Source organism: Mustela nigripes, chromosome 7 (genome assembly GCF_022355385.1).
Source record: "Mustela nigripes isolate SB6536 chromosome 7, MUSNIG.SB6536, whole genome shotgun sequence".
NCBI lineage: Eukaryota > Metazoa > Chordata > Mammalia > Carnivora > Mustelidae > Mustela > Mustela nigripes.
The window spans coordinates 137,216,228-137,238,106 of NC_081563.1; the positions used below are offsets into that span (position 1 = coordinate 137,216,228).

The following is a 21,879-nucleotide window of genomic DNA, read 5'->3' on the forward strand; positions in this document are numbered from 1 at the left end:
GTGGGGATATGCTTTTATAGATTAGCTTTTGTCTGACTTATTTGAGTTATTTTAGAGGTCTTATTGCACACTTAATAACTGGTAGGTTTCCAATATTTTCAGTGTGAAAAGTCAAGTGGTACATTCCTACGTATTATTTCCCTGCAGGTCAAAAGGTAAATTTGCTACCTCTGTCAGAATATAGATGAATAATTTATAGATGTGCACACGTTTAATTTTTATGGGTAGACAACCAGATAGAAAGGGACCTAGGAAGGATTTCCTTTTGGCAAGTGAGCATAAAACAAATCAAACTATAAAGAATGTAATACCAGGCTTTGGGTACAGTATACTGTTCATAATATAAAATGTAGAGAGTTTTTTATTCATATTTTCTAAGACAGGTTCTTAGAAATCTGTTTCTGCTGTGAAACAAAACAAAGAAATAGTTAAACATCAGGAGAACCATCAAATAAAATGCAAATCAGGGGAGATTCCAAATGCATTTGCTTATGCTTGGGTTTCCTCTAAAATTAATAAAGTATATGCCTTTTGTATCTACACATATCTAAGGTTTACATAAAGGGTTGCCGATATAAAGACTCTAAGTTCTTAGTGAAGAGAAATAATGTATATGAAGCTGTTTTCTGTCTTTTGCATTATGCTGATCGTGCCTGTGGGGATAAAAATTAATTTTAAAAAGCCAACTGAAAGTAAGCTTTCCCATTAAAGAAAGATACTGTTGTTTTAAAATGTTATCTCATTCAATGCAAATGAAAACGAGATGCTATTTACACTCGTCCTACTGGCAAAAATAAAAGCATGTAACAATGGGAAGTGTTGGCGAATTTGGAGAAACGGGAACTTTAAGGCCTGTGGATGTTAGCATACATGGGTCTGAACACTTTGAAGAGCATTACAACCTGTCTCCTTGAGTTCAAAATACCACCCCAGCAATGACCCTGGAGAAGATCGCGTCCCTGAGTAGCAGAAGAGATATCCAAGGCTGTTCATCCCAGCATGGACTCAGTAGAGGAAAAAACGGGAGGGACCACAACAGAGGAATGAGAAATCACGGCAGTGAGGATCCACACGCCCACCGTGACGGTCACTGCCTGGCGGTGGCAGGATCAGGTGATACTTTGGACTCCCACGCTTACCCCAGGGGCTTCAACGCCACCTGAAATACCTGTTTCTCCTAAAAAAACAAAAAACAAAAATGAAAAAAAGCACCCACTTAAAAAAAAAATTCCATCCATATATTTGAGAGAGAGACAGTGAGCACAAGTGAGGTCAAGAGGCAGAGGGAGAAGGAGATTCGCCATGGAGAAGTGAACCCAACACGGGGCTCGCTCCCAGGACTCTGAGATCATGACCTGAGCCAAAGGCAGATGTTTAACTGACTGAGACACCCAGGTGCCCCCAAAGAAAACCCATTTTAAGCAATTATGTCAAGATGTTAATATTTGCTATTTCTGGCTACTGGATGCCCCTGTGTTTATTTTCTGTTACCTGTGTATTATTCAAAAGCAATTAGCACATTCAGAGTGCATTTTTTAAAGTAGTAGAATCCTTTATATTGGAAACTAGAATCAGTCATGTCACTGAAGTATGTAGAAAATTATGAACTGTTGTTGGTTGTCAGAATATCCTGCCAGTGTTAATTAATAAAAATATATAAAAATATATGAGTTAGAAAAACTAAACTATGTTAGATACCATCACAAACCAGCCCTGTCAACCTTATGGAAGGAAATTTGGCTATGTTTAGCAGAATGACATATACAGTTACCCTTTGAGCCATTAATCCCACTTCTAGGAATCTATCCCAGAATATCTTGGCAAAATATAAAATAGCACATATGCAAGACTATTCATTTTGTCATTATTTGTTATAGCAAGATGTTGGAAACAACCCACATATTACCAAATAGTGGACTGGTTGGCTAAACAATGTATATCCCCACGGTGGAGTGTTGGGTGGCTCTCCAGAGAAGGGAGGGTGCCCTTTATGCCAGTGGGGAGTGATGCTCGGGTATGTGCTTGAGTGGGAGAAGAATCAGGGTATAGAGCAGTGTTTCGAGTATACTATATTTTGTGTTAAAAGGGAGGAGATGTGTGCATGTGGATGTCCACATATGTGTGCATGCGTGTGTGTGTGCATGCACATGTGTGTTTGTATGCTTAGATTGTCCAAAAGGAACCCCAAAAGTATAAAGCAAAACTGAAGAAACAGGGCTGCATGTAGGAGAGGAAACCTACAGGGCGAAGGGCAGAGGTGCAGAAGCAAGGCATCCGTGAGTGCACTTGGTGGTTGAACTTGGAGATTTGAAACATGCCAATACTTTCCATATTGAAAACATTATGTTAAAAAAGGGGAAAAAACAGAAAGATATATAATCATTGAACCTAGCTCTGTACCCAGGCGGTGGCTTCGCCTCAGAGAAAGTAATGCCTTCAAGTGACTTTAAAACCCAGTGTTTTAATTGTCCATCTGTCGTGAGGTATAAAGATACATATGTATATAGAAACACGAAGAGATCATGAATAGCATTCATTAGTCTCATTAGCTATGATGTTGATGTTGTTACTTTGAAATTATTATAGGAATAATTTTAGAGAAAGCAAATAAGTGATGTGTTAATGTTAGGAATCAAGGTTCTTAGCATGATAGAACAGAGGTGAGGAAGAGTATTTTTACCTGAAGTCCTATCCTCTTAACTTTGAATTGGAAACATCCAGATGCCTCCATTGCATTCTTTGCTCTTCCAACTATCTCCGTCATACCCTGCATGCCAAAGAGGGTTAGAAGCAGTAGTAACCCCATGGCAGTGAACACTCCTTCCGGCCCACAGTTTGGTTGCTAAATACCATTTCCCGTAGAAAGGTAGCAGGATATAGTGGAATGGTTTTCTACTGGTTAAGTTGACATACTTGCATGTCAAACAAAATAGTGACCAGAATTGATTGAAACATTTCAAAATTATAAAAATCTATGCCTTCCAGAATGATACTTCAAAAAGCAATTGGTCACCACTCTATGCTGCCAGGGCACCAGCTCCTTATTCTGCCAGCTCCTAGATAAGGAGGGAGAGTCACTCATTTCTGTCTTCCTGTTTGACTTATATTTTGGGGTAACCAAGTAGTTGGTGCTGGAATGTTTTCCTTTAGAGATAATTTCTAATCAATCAATGCAGAAGGAAAGATACAACTTGGAAATTACCATTTGACAATCATGGTGAAATAACAAATCTAGGCGGGTGTCATCCCTGGGTCTTAACAATGTTGGTATCCATCTATGGGGAATTGTATAATGGATGAATCTTGCAGATATAACTTGGATCAACTGATCTTTTTCACCCCTCTCAGAGTAGGACAACCGCACCTGCTAGTCCTCCCAATACACAACTGGAAACACACATCACCGTCTGGAATGGATTCTTGCCTAAAAAATTCAACCCTGAATATGATCAAGCTTCTAGACCTTACTACCAGCTTGCAGGAAAAATTGGGGCGAAAGGAACACGTTAAGAAGTTAATCACCTTCTGGAACAAGATGTGGAAGAAATCCATCACTCCAGAAATTTTCCTAGTTTCTTCCTCCCTTCAATTCCATCTTTACTCACAGAAGCAGTGATTTTCTGAAGATCTCACCATAGATTATCACACAAATGGCGTTGAGTCCTACAGGATGCATCTGTGCATGTGTCTGGCTTCTTCCACTAAACATAATGTTTTAGAAATTCTTCCATATTGTGTGTGTGTGTTTATATATATAATTGGTTTGTTCCTTTTTTATTGTTGAGTAGTACTTCCTTATATAAATATCCCATAATTTGTCTATTCTTCTGTTGATGGACATTTGTGTGGTTTCCAGTTTTTGGCTGATGTACATAAAGCTGCTTGTGAACATTCTTGTACAATTCTTTTTGTGGATGTATGTTTTTATAACTCTTGGATAAATTTACAAGACGTGAAATTGCTATAATGTAGAGTAGGTATATGAGTAATGTTACAAGGAAGTTAAATAGTTCTAAGTGGTATGAATTCCAGTGGCTTCACACTCTTTGCAGAACTGGGTATTGTCTATCATTTTAATTCTGTCATTCAGGTGAATAGGAATTGGCACTCGTTATGATTTTTTTTTAGTTTAATTTTTACAAAACAGCTTTATTGAGTTTCGCATATCATACAATCCACACATTTAAAGTGTATATGTTAATGGTTTTTCATATCATCATATGGTTGGTCATTTGTGACTTCCAAGAAATTTGACCCTCTCTCCTGAATTGTCTGATTTATTGATGTGCAATAATTCATAGTATTCCATCCTCATTCTTTTTATTTCTGCAGGGCTGGTAGTGAAGTCTACTCTTAGATTCCTTCTTTTAGAAATTTGAGTCTTCTCTCTTTTTTTTCTTCAGCAGTCCAGCTAAGGATTTGTAAATCTTCTTTGGTCTGTCCAAGAACCACATCTTGGTTTTGCTGATTTTCTCTGTTCTTTTCTCTTCTTTATTTCATTGGTTTGTGCATGAATCTTCCTCTATTACTTCCTTTTGTTTGCATTAGGTTCAGTTTATGCTTCTTTTTCTGCTGTCTTCAGCTGGAGCCTTAGGTTATTGTTTTGAGATTTTTCTTCTAAAATAAGCACTTTGTTGCTATAACCTTCCCTTTATGCATTTCTTTAGCTGTGTCCCATACATTTTGGCTTGCTCTTTCCTCACTTTTATTCATTTTGATGTACTTTCTGATTTTTCTGTGGTTTCTTCTTTGACTCATGGGTTATTTAGGAGCATATAGTTTAATTTCCACATTTTTATGAATTCTTCAAATTTCTATTAAGGATTTCTAATTTCATTCCATGTGATCAGAAGTCACACTTTTTATGATTTACATCCTTTTAAATTTATTGAGGTTTGGTTTATGATTTAACACATGGCCTGCCCTAGAGAATGCTCTGAGTGCACTTGAGAAGGATGTCTATTCTGGGGTTGCTGGGTGGAGTGATCTGTAGGTGTTGGTCATATTGTAGATGCTACAGTTGGTCTATGGTGCTGTTTGGTTCTTCTGTCCCTTCTTGAGCTGCTGCCTGGATGTCCTGTTCATGACTGAAAGTGGGCTCTTGACATCTCCAACTATTGGTATAAAGTTATATGTTTCCCCTTTTACTCTATTAATTTTTGTTTTGTGTGCTCTGGAGCTCTGTTGTTAGGTACATATGTCTGTAATTGTTATGCAGTCCTGAGGATTGACTATTATATCTTTATAAAATGTCTCTCTGTCTCCAGTAACATTGTTATTTTGTCTGATATTAGTAACATTCTCCAGCTTTTTAATGGTTGCTCTTTGCAAGATATTTCTTTTCCCATTCTTTTGTGTTTAACCTGTTATATCTTTGAATCTCAAGTATGTTCTTGTAGGGGTTCATGGATAGTTCAGTCGGTGAAGTGTCCAACTCTTGGTTTCTGCTCAGGTCATGATCTCAGGGTCAGGTTCCACACTCAGCATGGTGTCTGCTTCTCCCTCTCCCTCTGCTCTGCCTCTTCCAATCTCTTTCCCATAAATTGAAAAAAAATATGTTCTTGTAGACAGTGTACCAGATCTGATTTCTTGTTGTCTGACAGTCTCTGCCTTTTGTTGAACTGTCTAATCCATATAATGGATTTAATGTTATCGACACAGTGGATTTGCATCTCTGTTTTCTATATCTCCTATCTTTTTTGTTTTCATATCCCCATTTACTGCTTTATTTTGCATTAGTGAAAACTTTTTAGTGTAGTAGTTCTCTTAGTGGCTTTTTAAACTTACTTTCTTAGTGTTTGTTCTAGGGCTTACTATATGCATGCTAACATTTCAGATGATTTATACTGATTTAATTTCAGTCAGATATAGAAACATTACTCTTATATAACTCTATTCCCTTCTCTCTTTTTATGTTGTAATTACTATACATATTACATGTTACATGTTCCAACTCCTATAATGTTACAATAATTACTTCATATGAAATTATGTCTTTTAAAGAAGCTAAGAGAGTATTGTTTTTTATATTAATCTTTCTGTTTACTATTTCTAGTTCTCTTCATTTGTTCCTGTGGACTCAAGTCACCATCTGGTGTGATTTCCTTACCCTCATTCAGCTTTGTCCCACATACTTCCTTTGTATCATTATTGTAAAACACATTACATTTCTAGTAGTTGTGGACCCAATAATTCATGTGTGTACGTGTACGTGTGTGTGAGTGTGTGTGTGCTGTTTTATGTGATTGCTCTTTAAAACCAGTTAACAGAAGAAAGCAGAAGAAATATGCATTCATGCTGTCTCTTAGGATTACATAATCATATTTACTGTGGTTTTTTGTTTGTTTGTTTTTGGTATGTAGATTTGAATCACTGTCTAGTGTCACTTTCAGCCTGAAAATCTTTCATAGCATTTCTTATAAGGCAGGTCTGCTAGCAGTGAATCCTCTAGTTTATTTATCTGGAAATGTCTTTCATTCACTTTAAGTTTGAAAGGTAGTTTTGTTGGATATAAGATTTGTGGTATACAGTGGTGTCTCCTTCCACTGTTGGAAAGTCTACTGTCATCCCAGTGCCTTCTGGCCCAAGGCCCCCATTATTTCTGATGAGAAGTCAGCCGTTAATCTTCATGGGGTTGTCTCATACGGCCCTTGTCATTTTTACCTTGCTACTTTGAAGGTATTCTTTGTCTATCTTTCAACACTAGTATCTGGTTGTAGGTATATGTGTATTTGTCCTTCTTGGAGTTTATTGAGTGTCCTAGATATAGAAATTAGTTTTTAAAATCAAATTTGGGAAGTTTCAGCTGTTTTTTCTTCCAGTATTTCTTCTGTCCCCTTTCACTGTCCTCTGATTCTGGTACTCCTGTTTTGCATATCTTGTTGCACTTCCTGTTGACTCCAAATTCTTGAGCTTCTTTTTTTTTTTTTTTTCTTTATTCTTTTTTTTCTGTTCTTCAGATGGAATAATGTCATTTTCAGGTTTGACAATTTTTTTTTCTGCAATTTCAAAGCACCTGTTGATCCCCTCTGGTAATTTTTTTGTTTTCATTATTTTAACTTTCTCTTGCAGAGTTTCCATTTGATTCTTTTAAATAATTTCTCTTTATTGACATTCTCTTTTAAAAAAATAAGACATTGACATTAAACCTCCCATTTCCTCTTTAAGAGTAATTTCCTTTAGTTCTTTGGACCTTTTTAAAGCTGTTTTGAAATCTTTATCAGCTAAGTCTAACATCTGGCCTCTTTCATAAGCTGTTTCCATTTCTGCTCTTTTTCAATGTATTGGTCTTATTTTCCTGTTTGTTTATACATCTGGTATTTTTTTAATTAGATATTTTAGATATGAGACCTTAGGGACTCTGGATATTGGTTTCCTTTTCCCTTGGGTTTGTTGTTTGTTTATGTTTTGTGACTTTGACAGGCTCTTTTGGTGTTTGTTTCTCCCCACAGCCCTTGGAGTTTCTTCTCAAAGGATGCAGCCTTCAGGGTGTGCATAGGCACCCTGAGATGACAGTGGTTTTAGCAGGTCTCTCTTCAGTGGCTGGCCTACCCCCTAATTTCTTTCTTAATCTGCTTGCCTCCTCAAACTGTTGGACTCCACTATTGCCAGATGATTACTCTATTATTTTTGTCAAGGCCCTGGGGGTTATATTCCTCTACAGTCTGATCCAATTAAATTTAGCCCCCCCTTTGCAAAATTATTTTCGATGCCAATTTTTGGCTAAGATGGCTCTTCTTAGCTCTTTTTCTGATGAACTATCTGATCTACAGTATATCTTGTTGCTACTGGCTTTTTATACCTGTCTTCACATTCACTGATAAATTTCCATTGCATTGCCTAGTCTGCCATTAAGCCTATCTAATGAAGCCCTTATTTCTGATATTGTATTTTTCATTTTGGCATTTCCATTTGGATTTTTCTCTTAGCTTATGTGTGTTTCAATTCTCCATCTCTTCAGGCATATTACTACTTTTCACACAGTAGTCTTTGGAATTTTTTTCATAGTTATTTTAAAATCCCTATCTGATTATTTTAATAGCTGAACTATTTTAGGTTCTTCTTCTATTGTTGGTTTCCTCTAATGATCATGCACCAAATTTTCTTGGTTCTTCACACACCTTACTTTTTACTACACATCAGACATTTTGTATCAATAACAGTACATCCCTCTTCTTTCAGGCTATCAAAATTGGAGCCCCAAGTCAAACTTGTTTGTAATTTAACTCTCTTGGAGCCTTATTTTGATTGGTTTCACTTCCAGCTGCAAATGCTTAACTCAGCTCTGAGCACTATGTTTTCTAGTGCTTTACCTATGAGCTACAAGCCTTCTGAGACTTGTCATAGCTTAGCTAGCAGAAGTAGGGGTCACAGAATTATTGTATGGAGACTCCAAAGGTCTTACACTTAATGAAGGCCCGTGATGCCTTGATGGGGTTCCCTGTCACACACATTCCCATACCCTTAGGCTTCAACAACTCAAGATTGGAATTTCCGGGATGTATTTCTCTGGAGTTCCCTCCTCAGCCCCCCACTTTCAGGGGACTTCTGCCTTTCAATGGGGAAGGCTCCACCCATTACAGGAATCTTTTTGTTTTCTTGCTTTATCTGTGGGAAGGAGTTGGAGTGGGTAAAAACTCACTCAGTGGCCAGGCTTCTTCATATTCTGCTCTGTTATCTGGCTATCAGAAATTCACTAAAATATCATTGAGTCTCTCCTTCCTCCTATTCTGTCATTGTGCTGTCAGGGCTGAGAGTCGTCAGCTGCCAGACTCCTTAAATAATATCTTCTATCACTCATTTCCATTTTCTGAATTTCATACTCATGTTAGTCATATGTAAACACTGTGTATACACAGTAAGGGCATCGGTCTCTTGGAGAGCCAGAAAGTGAGTTGTTTTAAGAAACATCTCTTAGTCAATTAAAAATAAACAAATGCTACAATAGTCATTGCTTTGTTCGAGAAAATTATAGAGGAGGGAATTTGGAGGATCATGACTTCATCTCTGGAGGATATTTTTTATTTGTCTTACTGACATCCTTTACTCTTCCAAAATTCGGATGGACAAGGAAGAGAAAGTGGCAGCCTAAGGGTCTGTTTGACGACGTCTCTTTACACTGTGATTCTTGTCTTCCTAATGTCAGATCTCAGACATTTCAAGTGGACAATGGATTGCCCAGGTTTTCCAGAGCCTCTCACTCCCCAGTCGTGTGGGAAAATTGGGCTCAGGGCTGAGGGCCTAATCTGCCAACCTCACCCAGGTACTGTGACTTTGCTCAGAGTTAAGGATGTTTGAGCCAGAGAAACCGGTCTTTTCCAGCTGGGCTGTTCTTTTGTTGCTATGTGTGGTGTGTGATTCCAAAGTCATTCCCTATAGTAAGGACAAGCCCAAGTCGCCATTCCCACCGTGACAGTCCCTGGGTCATCGCCGGCATCCTTGTTTCAGGACTTGGTTCTTTGGCCCCCACGCCTGCATCCTGTGTCAGGGAACGTGTTCGCCAAATCTTCTTAGCTATGTTGGAAACGTGTCTGGCTTGGCCATCCGTAGGGTGTTCCATGGCCAAAGAGGCCCATACACGTTATTTCCTACGTGCTGGTGGTCTTGGCTCCCCTGACCGGCCATGGAGTGACAGCCCTGCCTCTCAGTGGGAGTTTTCAGGATGTCTAATCAGATGGAAATCTGACCTGTTTGCATGACTGGCTTCAGCAGGTAGATGGTGCAGAACAAATCTGCCCTGGCTTCCTTCTTCCACAAGGTGACCACAAGCGGCCTTTTGCTTGCTGCAGGACCCTCGTCTTCTGGTTGGATCGCTTCAGGTGGGGTCCGCTTCTCTTGACCCCTGCAAAAGGGAATCATGGAGGCATATTGTGCTCGGTGCCGCAGAGGACACCACCGCGCTCCAGGGTCTTTCTGTGTGCGTTTGTGGCTGTTCGTTCATTCGTTCGTTTGTTTGTGCATTCATTGTCTCCGCTTCTATCTGTTGTACCTCTACTAGGTACTAGATTCCGTGCAAGGCAGTGGGGTCATGGGGGTAAACAGAAGACAGTTCTACCCTAAAGAGCCCTGCATTCTAGAAGAGAGATGGACAGTGAACAAGCAGTTACACACGGGAATATGTGAAGAAGCTCAGGATATGGTGGGACAGCTAGCAGGGAGACGTGGCCCAGCCCGGGGTGGCAGTGGGGACAGAGGTGGTTTCCCCAGAAAACAGCCTTTCCCCTGAGACACCCCCCGCCCAGGAGAAACAACATTCCCCAGATGAGGAGGGACAGGCGGGAGATGAAAGAAGGACCAGGACAGCGTTGAGGCAAGAGAACTGTACATGCAAAGGACCTGTGGTAGGCTGAGCAGGATGTCTCGTTCTGAGGTTCCCAGTAGACATGACACTGGGGGGACTGCTGGAGGAGGAGCCATGAAGGGCTTTCTGGCTGAGGATGGACCGACACCAGCATGAAGACGGCAGGGTAGCTGAGCCAGGAATGCACGTGGACCGTTGACGTGGCTGTGGGTGAATGACCAGGTGAAGTGAGCATCTCGGTGCACCTCGGGTTGACCTTTTGTTTTGTTGATTCTACACGGAAGCCCTTTCTGTTCTCCCTCATTTAGTGTGCTGTTCTGTAAACTGCTGCGTGGACGTAGGCTCAGTGCAGTGAAGATTATACACTTGAAATAGTGTGATGACCACCAAGACCTCACCCAGTGCAAGTCCCCTGGTGCATGGCAGGGGAGCGGCTGACCCCTCAGCACCGACCAGCTCTGCCTCTGTCTACCTGTGTGCACCTGAGCTCCTCTGAGCTTAAGTTGCTTCCTTTGTGCAGTGGGGACAAAAATAGGGATAGGGCCATGGAAGGAACCATATAATGCTAGGAAGTGCTGGACAAGAGGACTGGCCTGGTTTTTGTTTTGTTTTTACCTTTAATGGAGGAATTATGTCTGAGGATTTTTTTTTTCACCTAAAAGGATTCTATTTTTAAATTTTTTACCAAAAAGGATTTTTTTTTAACCAAAGAGGATTCTATTTATTTTTTACCAAATACCTGAATAGGAGGGTGTCCGTGATTGTGTGATGCTGGTTCATGCATCCGTGTTACTCCTCAATGTCCATTATTGACAAGCGCCGGGTTTCTTGTGACTCTTCCTCCTTTCCTGAACACGTAGGAGAAAAGAATCCCACTTAATTGCAGAGTCTTACTTATGAAGGTATATTTTATTTAGCAGCCTGGGAAATGGGTGCTTGATGGAGAAGTAAGAAGCAAAATATAAGAAAAACAATAAGCTTCTCCCACGGAAAGAGGGCAAGGAAGTGAAAAATCCACAAACGGAGCAGGGACCAAGAACCTTTAATCTGATGGATCTGAGAAGCCCAGTGGTTGGCTGGCTTCCTTCGCAGCCTGCCTACACGGCCCTACCCTTGGTCCTTGCATCACACAGAAGACCTCTGCCTCCAGAGTCAAACTCAAGCAGCCAGCTCACCTTTACAGCCCTGCCTGCCCTCCACCTCCCGATGACCCTGCCCCCAACCCTCCTCCTCCTCATCTTGTAGTCCTTTCCTGGCCCAGCTGCCTGACCGAGCTAGTCTGGGACCCAGGAGCAGACCCAGCCTCGCTGTCCATCGGCGTCAGCCTGGACCCGCAGCTCCCATCCTCAACTTCGGAATGTCCTTCCTCCAGCCCCGGGGAGCTGGCTGCTTGTTGGTGGCAGAAGTCACATGACCATGCGTTTATCCATTCCTCAACCCCAGCCAAGGCCAAAGGGCTGCTCGCCCAGCTTCTTGTACATCCCAGGATTGCTAAGATCTTGATTCGAGTCTTACCTCCGGCCCTCGCTGGAAGTACCAGACCTTCTCGGCCGACCGTGTGGATGGCAGCTTTCACAAGTCAGCTCCCAGCCTCTGAGCCTGTCATGAAGCCTTTGCCCTTATGTTCATGAGACAAGAGCGAATGTCCTCCCACTAAGTACGCAATTCTGGCTGGAGCTGGTGCCCCCAGCCACTTTCACGCTGTCTGCCCTGATGCATGCATTTCAGGCTTGCTCTCAACCTCTGCCCTGAGGCCACAATCCACTTATTTTGCACCTGGTTCGCTTTGTCTTATTTTATTTGGTTGTCAAATAAGAATTTATTTGAAGTCTAAGTTGAAGTTTCATTGCCAAAATGCTGGCATAGGCTGTTCGAGCAGCGTCCCCACTGAAGTGAAATTTACTCACCTGGTCCTCCTCCTGCTGGATATTTTCAATGCTTCGGAGTCTTCAGTGTGGCGGCTCATAAAATGGTAAAATCTTCCTGCAGGGAGGGTTCTCTGTATTTAGGATTGTTGTGTCCAGGGTAGAATGTGAGACATGAATCTAGGAAATTCAGTGTTTGATGCCTCTTGAAAAATAATGCAGGGTTGCCTCTGTGCGGGGCCACACTGACTTCTGCAATCTCAGCAGTGCACAAAGGGGTGTGGTTTCACTGCCCCAAGAGGACTGGAAAATGGGATGGGAAATCACCTGGGGGAGGGTGGAGAACTCTGAAGGTGCTCAATGTCCAGCTGAAGTCAAATAAAATGAGTTTTTCGGGGAGCATGGCATTGTGGTTTTCCTCTAGCAGCTTTTAAGCGGTGTGCCTGGGGGCAGAAATGAGAAAAAGCAGATGGTGGGTCAGGGAGGTTGTGGTGGAGGGCGCGGGGGTACTGAACCTCGGGTGCCGGTCGGACAGGTTGACTGTGGGGGGCTCCGGTTGAGCTGGATGGAAGTAACACTTGGGAGGAGCTGGCTGAGGGGCTAAAGGCAGGAGAGAGAGCCCGTGTGGCCCAAGGGCTCTGTGGATGGAAGGACGGGGGTCTGAGGCGAAGGGGCTTCATGTTTTCAGTTGAGGGGCAGATCTGGGGGAGGCCGTCTCCGTGTTGGCCATGGTCATGGTGATTGGAGGTGGCGCCGGTGTTGGAACGGCAAGGACTCCTGATGCTGGGGCCTGGACTGGTCCTCACGTGGGCGATGGCTGGGAGGAGACAGAAGACAGTGGCTGGGCTCCCGGAACCTTGGGGCATGGCCAGCGCAGCTGATGATGGACAGAGATGGGGACCGGTAGAGCTGCAGGCCCTGAGCTTCGGGCGGCGGGGGGGGGTGTTGGACAACAATAGTGGGGATGTGGGGTGGTGGAAGCCGAGAATCGCAAAGATGAATTCTGTTCGCTGTGGCTCCAACACCGCGGCCTGAGAGAAGGGAGGGACGGCCTTCAAGGGGGAGAAGGCCGTCGGCTGCGGCTCACGTGCAGAGGCGGATGAAAAGGACCTGCTCCCGAGGTGTCTGCGTGCTCAGCCTGGCCGCTCAACCTCTCTGAGCCTCTGTGAACCGAGGACGAAGGCTCCAGCCGCGAGGCCTGCGGGGAGCGCTCTCGGAGCACCCTTGCCCGGAGGGGCGTTCAGTCAAAGCCAGTGATGACAGCACGCGAGGCTGTGAGATGTCTTGGCATTCTGGGTCTCACACACTTTGTCTTTTTAGCAGCTGAAGATGGGGTTAATTACCGATCACCTGGGGATGCAAAGTAATTAGGGATGCTTTCCTTATTGCCCTATTAATACTCAGGATGTGGCTTCCAGATTGGGAGCATCTGACTCATAGATGAGCTGCCTTGGAAATTTTCTTTCTTTCTTTTTTTTTTTAATAATTTTTTTTTTATTTTTTTTTTTTTTTTTTTTTTAATGTCCTGCATGTCCTCCAAGCTGGGGAGTGGGCTGGGGAGGGGCAGAGCGAGAGAGAGAATCTCAAGCAGGCTCCGTCCGGTGGGGCGGGATGTCAGGACCCTGGGATCGTGACTCGAGCTGAAATCAAGAGTGAGAGGCTCAACTGACGGCGCCACCCAGGTGCGCCCCAACATTCTCTTTCTTTTTTCTTTCTTCCCTTTTTCTTTGGTGGCAACTTTATTGAAATATGGTCTACACCGCATACCATGAAATTGACCCATTGAAAGCATACTATTGAGTGGTTTTCCCAATTCACAGAGTTGTGAAACCAGCACCATAATCAGGTTTAGGACACACCGTGCCCCCCCAAAAGGAATCCCTGAGCCCATTAGGAATCACTCCCACGCCCCCTTTTCCAGCCCCCAACAGTCTCCAGTCTGCTTTCTATTTCTGCAGATTTGCCTTCTCTGGACGTTCTGTATGAACAGGATCACGCTGTGTGTGGTGATTCTCACCGGCTCCTGTTCCACGTAATGATTCTGGGGTCTTCCCTATTGTAGTGTGTTCAGAGTTTCATTCCTTTCTGTAGCTAATGTTCCTCGGTAGGGATGGACCGCATTTTGCTCATTCATTCGTCAGCGACAAACGTCTGAGTCGTTCCTACTCGCTTTCCATCCTCTGCTGGCTTTCACAGCATTCTCACGTGCGTATTTGTCTCTGCTTTAAGGTTCCTTAGTCCGTCTCCTTATCTGTTCAACAAATACTTAGGGAGCACCTCTGTCTTCTGAGTGCTCTGCGGGGCACTTGACAAGCCGCTCGCTGACGCGGGAGGGCATGGGCTGCGACCAGTGCACAGCCGCTGTGTGATAGGTCGGCGCGGGGAGTGCCGGGATCAGCCACGCTGGGCAGAGACCAGGCGAGCGACAGGTCTGTTTCCAACGTGGTTGTCAGGGAAGGCCCCCTCCGGGGAGGGGTGTGGGCAGAGCCCATGCTTGGTCTGGGTCAGGTTCAAAGACGGGCGGATGAGCCTTCCCAGGGCTGGAGACGGGACAGAATTTTGTGGCAAAATCCTTCTCACTCCCTGTGAATCAGCCTCCCATGTGGTCTAGCCCCGAGGGTCCTCCACACCTGCAGGGGTGAAGGGCATCGACGTAGACTCAGCCCCCCCCCCCCCCCGCCTCCGTGTTCTCTGCATTTGGCCTTCTCAGGAGAGAGGAGGGGAGGGTGGACACTTGCAGGAGCCGGCCCTTTCTGTGTCTCTGTCCCGGACAGCTGGCGGTCAGGACCCCATGCTGACCTTCAACAGCACGGGGCACGGGGTGTCCATAGCCCGTAGTTCACGCCATCTTCCACCGCGATCAGCTGTTTATGGGTCCATCGTACTGGACGGTCTTGTGGGTTCTGTCTCTAAACTACCTCCCGACGGTGGCCAGCTGTTCCCATCTCCCTGCACCTCCCTGGCCCGACTCACCTGCTCCTTGTACCTGGACAAGTGCCGCGGCCTCCCTGCTGGTCCTCCCGCTTCTTCCCAGTCTCACACGTTTGCTCCCAAAGCGGAGGCTGGAGGTGTATGGTGTGCTCTCTGAGTGACCTTGAGGGGCTGCCCCTCTCCCCATCAGCTCCTCCCTTGGTCCAGGAGAGAGAACATTTGGTCCAGGGAGAGCCACGTGGTTCTCCTTCTGCTTACTCTGAGCTTTCTCTTGCTTTTAGCTTCACTTCCCAGCATGGAAAAATCACAGGAGCCAACTGGAAGAGATTCCCAGAATATTTGGCCTTCCTTAAGTGGCTTCCTTGGCCCAGGCGAGAGGGAGATTTGGCCATCCATATGTTTCATGATAAGGGCCGGGACATAGCTCCATGCTGGACAAGCCTCCATTTTCCTGGCCAGGAAAAGTCAAACGTAGAATCACACTTTCCCTGAAGCTATCATGCTTTCTCCTTTCTCTCTTAAGCCTGGGTCAGAAGCCACCAAGTCTAGAAGCAGCCCAGGGAGGTGACTCGGTGCTGTTTTTCTCTAAATCTGGTGGAAAGGAAGATAGAAATCTAAGATTCCAAACAGGAAGCCCATGGGCCAAGGTTAGCCTATAGACTTGCTTGGTTTGGTGAAGTGTGTGTGTGTGTGTGTGTGTGCATAGCGTGCGCGCCTGGGCACATGCATTTGTGGAACTGAATAAACACTTAAAAGTTGAGGGCTTTCCAATATACAGAAATCCACTGCATCTCTATATACTGATAACGAAGTAGCAGAAAGAGAAATTAATGTTAAAAATTCCCATTTACAGTTACATAAAAAATAACAAAATATGTACGAGTTCACTTAACCAAGGAGGTGAAAACCTGACCCTGAAGAGTGTGAAACACCAGTGAAAGAAATTGAAGATGAGACAAACAAGCGGAAGACTATTCCCTGATCGTGGGCTGGAGGGACCAATGTTGTTAAAACGTCCATACAACCCAAAGCAACATTTGTGTGGAACCACAAAGACCCTGAATAGCCAAAGCGATCTTAACAAAGAAGAACAGAACTAGAAGTATCACAATCCCAGATTTCAAGATATACTATGAAGCTGCGGTAAATAAAACAGGACGGTACCGGCACAAAAAGAGAAACAGAGGCTGATGGAACAGAAGACAGAGCCCGGAAATGAACCCATGATTATGGGCTCAGGTAATCTTCAACAAAGGAGGCAAGAATATGCAATGGGAAGAAGACAGTGTCTTCAGCAAGCTGTGTTGGGAAAACTGGGCGGCTGCAGGCGGAAGAATGAAACAACTAGTTTGTTACACCGCACACCAACATAAATTCAAAATGGATTAAGCACCTGAATGTGCGACCTGAAACCACACATCCATACGAGTCTGAGAAGAGGGCCCCGCAGCCATCTGTCTGACATCAGCCATAGAAGGCATCTTTCTAGACATGTCCCCAGAGGCGAGGGAAACAAAAGTAGAAATAAACTATTGGGACTCCGTCAATAAAAAACCTCTGCACGGTGAAGGAAGTCATCAACAAAACTAAAAGGCAACCTCCTGAATGGGAGAAGACGTTGGCAAATGCCATATCTGATAAAGGGTTAGCATCCAAAGTACATAAAGAACTTAAAAACACAACCGGGAGACCCCAAATACTCCAATTAGAAATGGGTGGAAGACATGAACAGACATTTCTCCAGAGAAGACATCCAGATGGCCCGTAGATGCACAAGGAGACGGCTTCCTCACTCATCATCAGGGAAATGCAAATTAAGACCACAATGAGCTATCGCCTCCCACCCGTCAGAATGGCAAAAATTTACAATGCAAACAACAGCAGGTTTTGGTGAGGGTGTGGAGAAAGGAGAACCCTGGTGCACCGTTGGTGGGAATGCAGGCTGGTGCAGCCACTGGGGAAGACAGCGTGGGGTGCCTCAAAAATTCCAAAGTAGAATTGCCCTATGGCCCAGTATTTCCACTACTGGGTGTTTACCCAAAGAATACGAAAACAACTAATTGGAGACAATATATCCACGTCTATGTTTATCTCAGCATTCTTTAGAATAGGCAAGATGTGGCAGCAGCCCAAATGTCCGTTGATTAAAGGATAGATAAAGAAGATGTGGTCCATATACAAAAGGAATATTACGCAGCTATAAAAAAGAAACAGGCTTGCCGTTTGCACCAACATGGATGGATCCAGAGGGCATCACGCTAAGTGAAGTCAGAGAAAGACAAAACACTGTATGATCTCACTCATGTGCGGAATTCAAGAAGCAAAGCGTATGAGCAAAGGCGGAATAAAAGGCGAGCGAGGAAACAGAACACACTGCTGGTCACCAGGGGGGAGGCGGGAATGGGGGTTGGGGATGAAGGGCGCCCTTGTCGCGATGAGCGCCGGTGATGGATGGAAGGGCTCAGTCTCTGTACTGTGCACCTAAAGCTGACGTAATTCTGTAAGTTAACTAACTGGAATTAAAATTGAAAGAAAGGAAAGAAAGAAAAAAAGTTGAAGGATCTCACACAAACATCTGGCTTTCCTGGCTCGGCCTGAAAACCCCAGGGCTCTGGCTGTGCTGGGCTGCCGCACTGTCCCTTTCACAAATGACAAGGTTTCTGTCTGATTTGTTCACTGTTTGGTTTTCTTTGCCTGAAAGTCCTGCTTGGAGGCGCTGGTCAGTAAAAGACAGAAAAAGACAGCTGAGTGTGGACTGTGTCCTCCTGGCAGGACCCGCACCAGCCCTGTGCCTACCCCCTGTGTGCGGAACTCGCCCCGGGTCACCTTTCCTTACCTGAGTACTCAGCCGGGGCTCCTGGGCACAACCGTGTGGCTCCGGGTCTGAATGTGGTCCTCCAGACAGCAGCTCTAAAGCTTCCAGACCTCCTGCAGGAGCAAACCTCGAGGCTCAGCAGTGGGCCTAGCCCTCATGAGTGCCCACATTCTGGAGGGAATCAGCTGGAGGTCACTTGCTGTCGTCTGCCGGGGAATGCCCGCTGCGTAAGTGGACATGCGTGGACAGAAGGATGCTGTGTTCAGGAGCCAGTGATGCTCCTTTTGTTTTTCATTTTCCAGTGACAAGAGGTCTCAGACCTCGGCTAGAGGCAAGGACCACCCTGTCCCTAACACCCCAGTGTTCTGACGTCTACAGCGGGGGTGGGGGGAGTGGCTTTGGCAATGTCTGCAGGCATTTTTGGTTGTCATAGCCGGAAGGGAAGCTGTGTTGGCGGTGGCCGGGTGAAGCCCCTGGTGACTGCTGGGTGATGTGTAGCGCGTGGGACAGCCCCATCGCTGAGACCATGTGGCTTCCGTGTCCGTGGTGCGGGGACTGAGACGCTGTGCTCCGCGGTCACAGTGCCCTGGCTTCCTGTGCCCACTCTGTTTCATCGCTGTGTGCTGCCGAGCTTCTGCCTCAGTTTCCCATCTCTAACATCGGGATGCTAATGAGATAGCCTGTACCCAGGGTCAGGGGGCGGAGTTCGGCCTCTCTGGGAGGGATCGGTCCTTGGCTGGGGCACCCAACACTCCGTGCGTGTTAATGGTGACCTCAGGCAACCTGCTCTCCTTCACTGAGCCCGTTGGGTCACCTAGACATCAGGGAGAGGAGAGGGCACCCTTCTGGGATGTGAGCATCGAGTAGACCTTGCCTGGACCCGGCACCTGGAGCGCGACGGCGTGTGAGCAGCCTGCCTGGTCCCTCCTCCCCGTGGACCCCGCGCCATTTGGAATCGGGCTCCTGGCCTTCCCTCCACCCACTGTCTCTCTTCTTCCACCAGCCCTGCTCCAAGCCTGTCCTCTGACCCACACGCTCCAGGAGGATTCTGGAAGTTTGTCCCGGGGACAGCTAAGCGTGGCTTAGTCTGGGCTGTGACCAGTGGGGCTGGGGAGGAGGTGATGGGAGATCCTGGGGGAGGCGCCGGGAAGAGTTGCCAATAGATCGATGTGTCTGTTGCAGTGAATTGTGGGGTACCTGGGGGTGGGAGAGCACGCACTTGACTCCTGTCTCCCGACATCCGAGTCAATATGGTAAATGGAGTTCAATAAACTCAGAGCTCCTGGGCGTCTCTCTGGCACTGCGCTACTTCATTTGTCCTCACAAGTTATGCGTCAGAGTGGCAGGGATGTCCTAAGACTGGGTCCAGGATGCTGTCCGCCTGCGCCTGGCTGAGCCGGGTCTCAGGCTCCCCCTCTGGAGAATGGGGACAGAACCCCTCCTGTGAGGAGCAGAAGACCTGGTGTTGCAAGTCCCGGGCAGAGAGATGGGCTCTTGACATGCAGACGGGAGGAATCTGCTGACGGACCGTCCTCATGAGAGCTACCCCCAGGGGTGCTGAATGTGCCCCAGGCGCCTGGCGCTGTGCTGAGCTGAGTTTCCACGGTCGACCTCGTGTGGCGGGGACCGGCCGGGGAAGAAGGCTCTCGCTTCTCTTGTACCTGCTCACAGCCGGTTCTGGGCTCGGCATGGCTGCCCCATGGGCTCAGTCGGCTTGGGGGCGCCTGGGGAGGAAAGGCACCCCTGGAATTCTCCTTCCCAGGATCTGGACTTGCTTGGAGCTCCCTTGGGACTGCTCTGAGTCAGGACTGTGACTCAGTGGCTGTCCTCTCCCTGAGTGGGGTGCTGGTGCCTCAGAGCGGCCAAGGGTCACACCCTGGCCCAGAGTCAGACAGAGGTAGTTCCTGCTGCCCTCCCCTGCCGCCTCCTAATGAGTGGCAGCTCACTCTGCCTCTCTGAGCCTCAGTTTCCCCACTGGACAGAGGGAGCGTCGAAGTGCCTGCCCTTGGGACTGCCGCGTGTGAGGGGGAGGCCGGGTGGGGCTGCAGGACTCTGCATGGCCCGTGGCCACGTGGCCGAGGAACTCCGCCGTTCCAGGTGCCTGGAAACCCAGTGCGGCTTCTAGAAACGCCTTGAGCGGGAGGTGAGCAGACGTTACCCGTTTAGGGCCCCGTCCTCACCATCGGCTGTGCTTCTAGTCCTCCACTGTCCTTCCCCGGAAAGGGCAGAGAGGGCTACCAGCCGCAGTGCCAGTGCACACCGGCTCCCAGGCAGGAGCCGGTAGAGGTGTCATTAGCAGGACAAGCCCTCTTTTCTAAAAGGCAGGAGCAACCTATCATTGGCTGCTGGAATTAGAGGTTTCCAGAGAGACCCCAGACATGGGAAAAAGCATGAAAAATGTTTGGGGTTAGTGTGCTTACCCAAGGGCCGGTTTTGAGTCTCCTGGGTCTCCTGGGAGCCCTGCCCTTGGGAATGCCCTCCGTCCCCTGCTGGTCCCCCTCTCCCTACTTCTCCGTGTCCTCCCCAGGTCCTGAGTGAGCTGAGGTATGTAGAGTGATGATGGCACTGGGGAGCCCGTGCCCTTGCACGGTTGGGTGAGCAGAAGGGCATGTGGGGGAGTGTGTGGAGGCAGAGCCCAGCCCCACTCCTGAGCAGGAAGGGTGTGGGCCCCTCTGAGTGAGAGCTCCATTAATCAGCCCCTGGTCTGGGCTCCATTCTTCATGGCCGTTCTACCCACTTCGCAGATGAGAACACTGAGGCTCAGAGGAGTGGAATCCCAAGTCCACACGGTCATGCAGTTCCTGATTCAGACCCACTCCTGCCTTTCTGCAGCACAGCGGTTCTCAGTAGGGCAGCCCTGCCCCCAGGAGACCTCCAGGATGTCTGGAGACACTGTGGTTGTCTGCCAGGGGTGGGGGGGGCTTCTCGCTTCTAGCCGGGAGAGACTAGGGGGGCCGCCAGAGATCCCACGACAGTGCGCAGGCTGGGCCCGCAACAGAGGAGTGTATGGCCTCAGCGGGCAGCCATACTGAGCGGACCCCCTCTTCATCAGGCGTCTGCCTTCAGCGTCTCTGTCCCGAGGCCGCAGGTCAGAGTCCCTTTCTCTGCTGTGGTCCCCGGGGCTTGGCTCTAGGCAGCCTCCCCGGGCTGAGGCTGCTGCGGCTCCAGATGGCCGAGGTGCATTCTCCCCAAGGTCAGCGTGCGCTGCTGGGGCAGTGGGGGAGGGAGAGCACCCCCACACTCAGGGGAGAGGTTGCCTAAGGCCCGGAGGGGGTGCTGGCACAGTGGGTTTATTTATGGGAGACTAAAGCCTTCAGTTTGGCGATTTCTGCCCGGCTCCAGCCAGGGCAGCGTCCTGACTGTGCGACAAATCAGTGGCACTGAGCAGAGCAGGGGCTTGGTGGGGGCTGGCGCATGCCGCTTGGTCCCCTGAGCCAGTCCCTTGGCCCTGAGCAGCCCTTCTCACCCCCGCCCCACACCCGCACTCCTGCAACGTCTATATTTAAAAATGTTTACGGATAATAATGGTGTTCAGCCCCAAAAGGCAGACGGGAGCTTGCTGACAATTGCAGTGTGGTGCCGGGCTGGGGGGTTGGGGGTTCTTTGGGATGTGAGCGAGTCCTGAGGGCTGCGGGGGCTCTTTGTCAAGCATTACCTCCGAGGGAGGTTTGGGGAGCAGGGATCCGGGAGCCCGCAGGGAGACAGAGTTTCCTGGGAGGATGAGGACCGTAATTCAGAACCTTTCTTTGACTCTAAGGTAAGTGGAATTCGTCCAGACACCGCTGGGGAGGGAGAGAAGTGGACATATTCTGGGGGGAGGCCGCTTAAAGGCAGAGGCTTTGCAAACGTTCACAGCAGCGGGGCTAGCCAGGGGGGAAGGGCGCTGTTGCCCCCTTGAATCAAATGTCCAAGTCTGGAGTCTGGGCGGAGGGATGGGTGCTGCCCCTCTCCCTGCAGATGGGCCCTTT

The 21,879-nt window shown here is 47.2% G+C and overlaps 1 protein-coding gene and 1 long non-coding RNA gene across 6 annotated transcripts in view; one reads left to right on the forward strand and one right to left on the reverse strand.

The window, feature by feature from the left end:
• PHACTR3 (phosphatase and actin regulator 3) overlaps window positions 1–21,879 on the forward strand; it is a 219,699-nt gene that overhangs the window by 56,342 nt on the left and 141,478 nt on the right. The gene's annotated exons all lie outside the window — the stretch shown is intronic.
• Window positions 10,401–15,258, reverse strand: LOC132022834 (uncharacterized). The gene is made up of 3 exons (XR_009405752.1): window positions 15,139–15,258; window positions 11,040–11,148; window positions 10,401–10,504 (listed from the first exon to the last, which is right to left on the reverse strand). It is a non-coding gene; the product is annotated as an uncharacterized LOC132022834 (long non-coding RNA).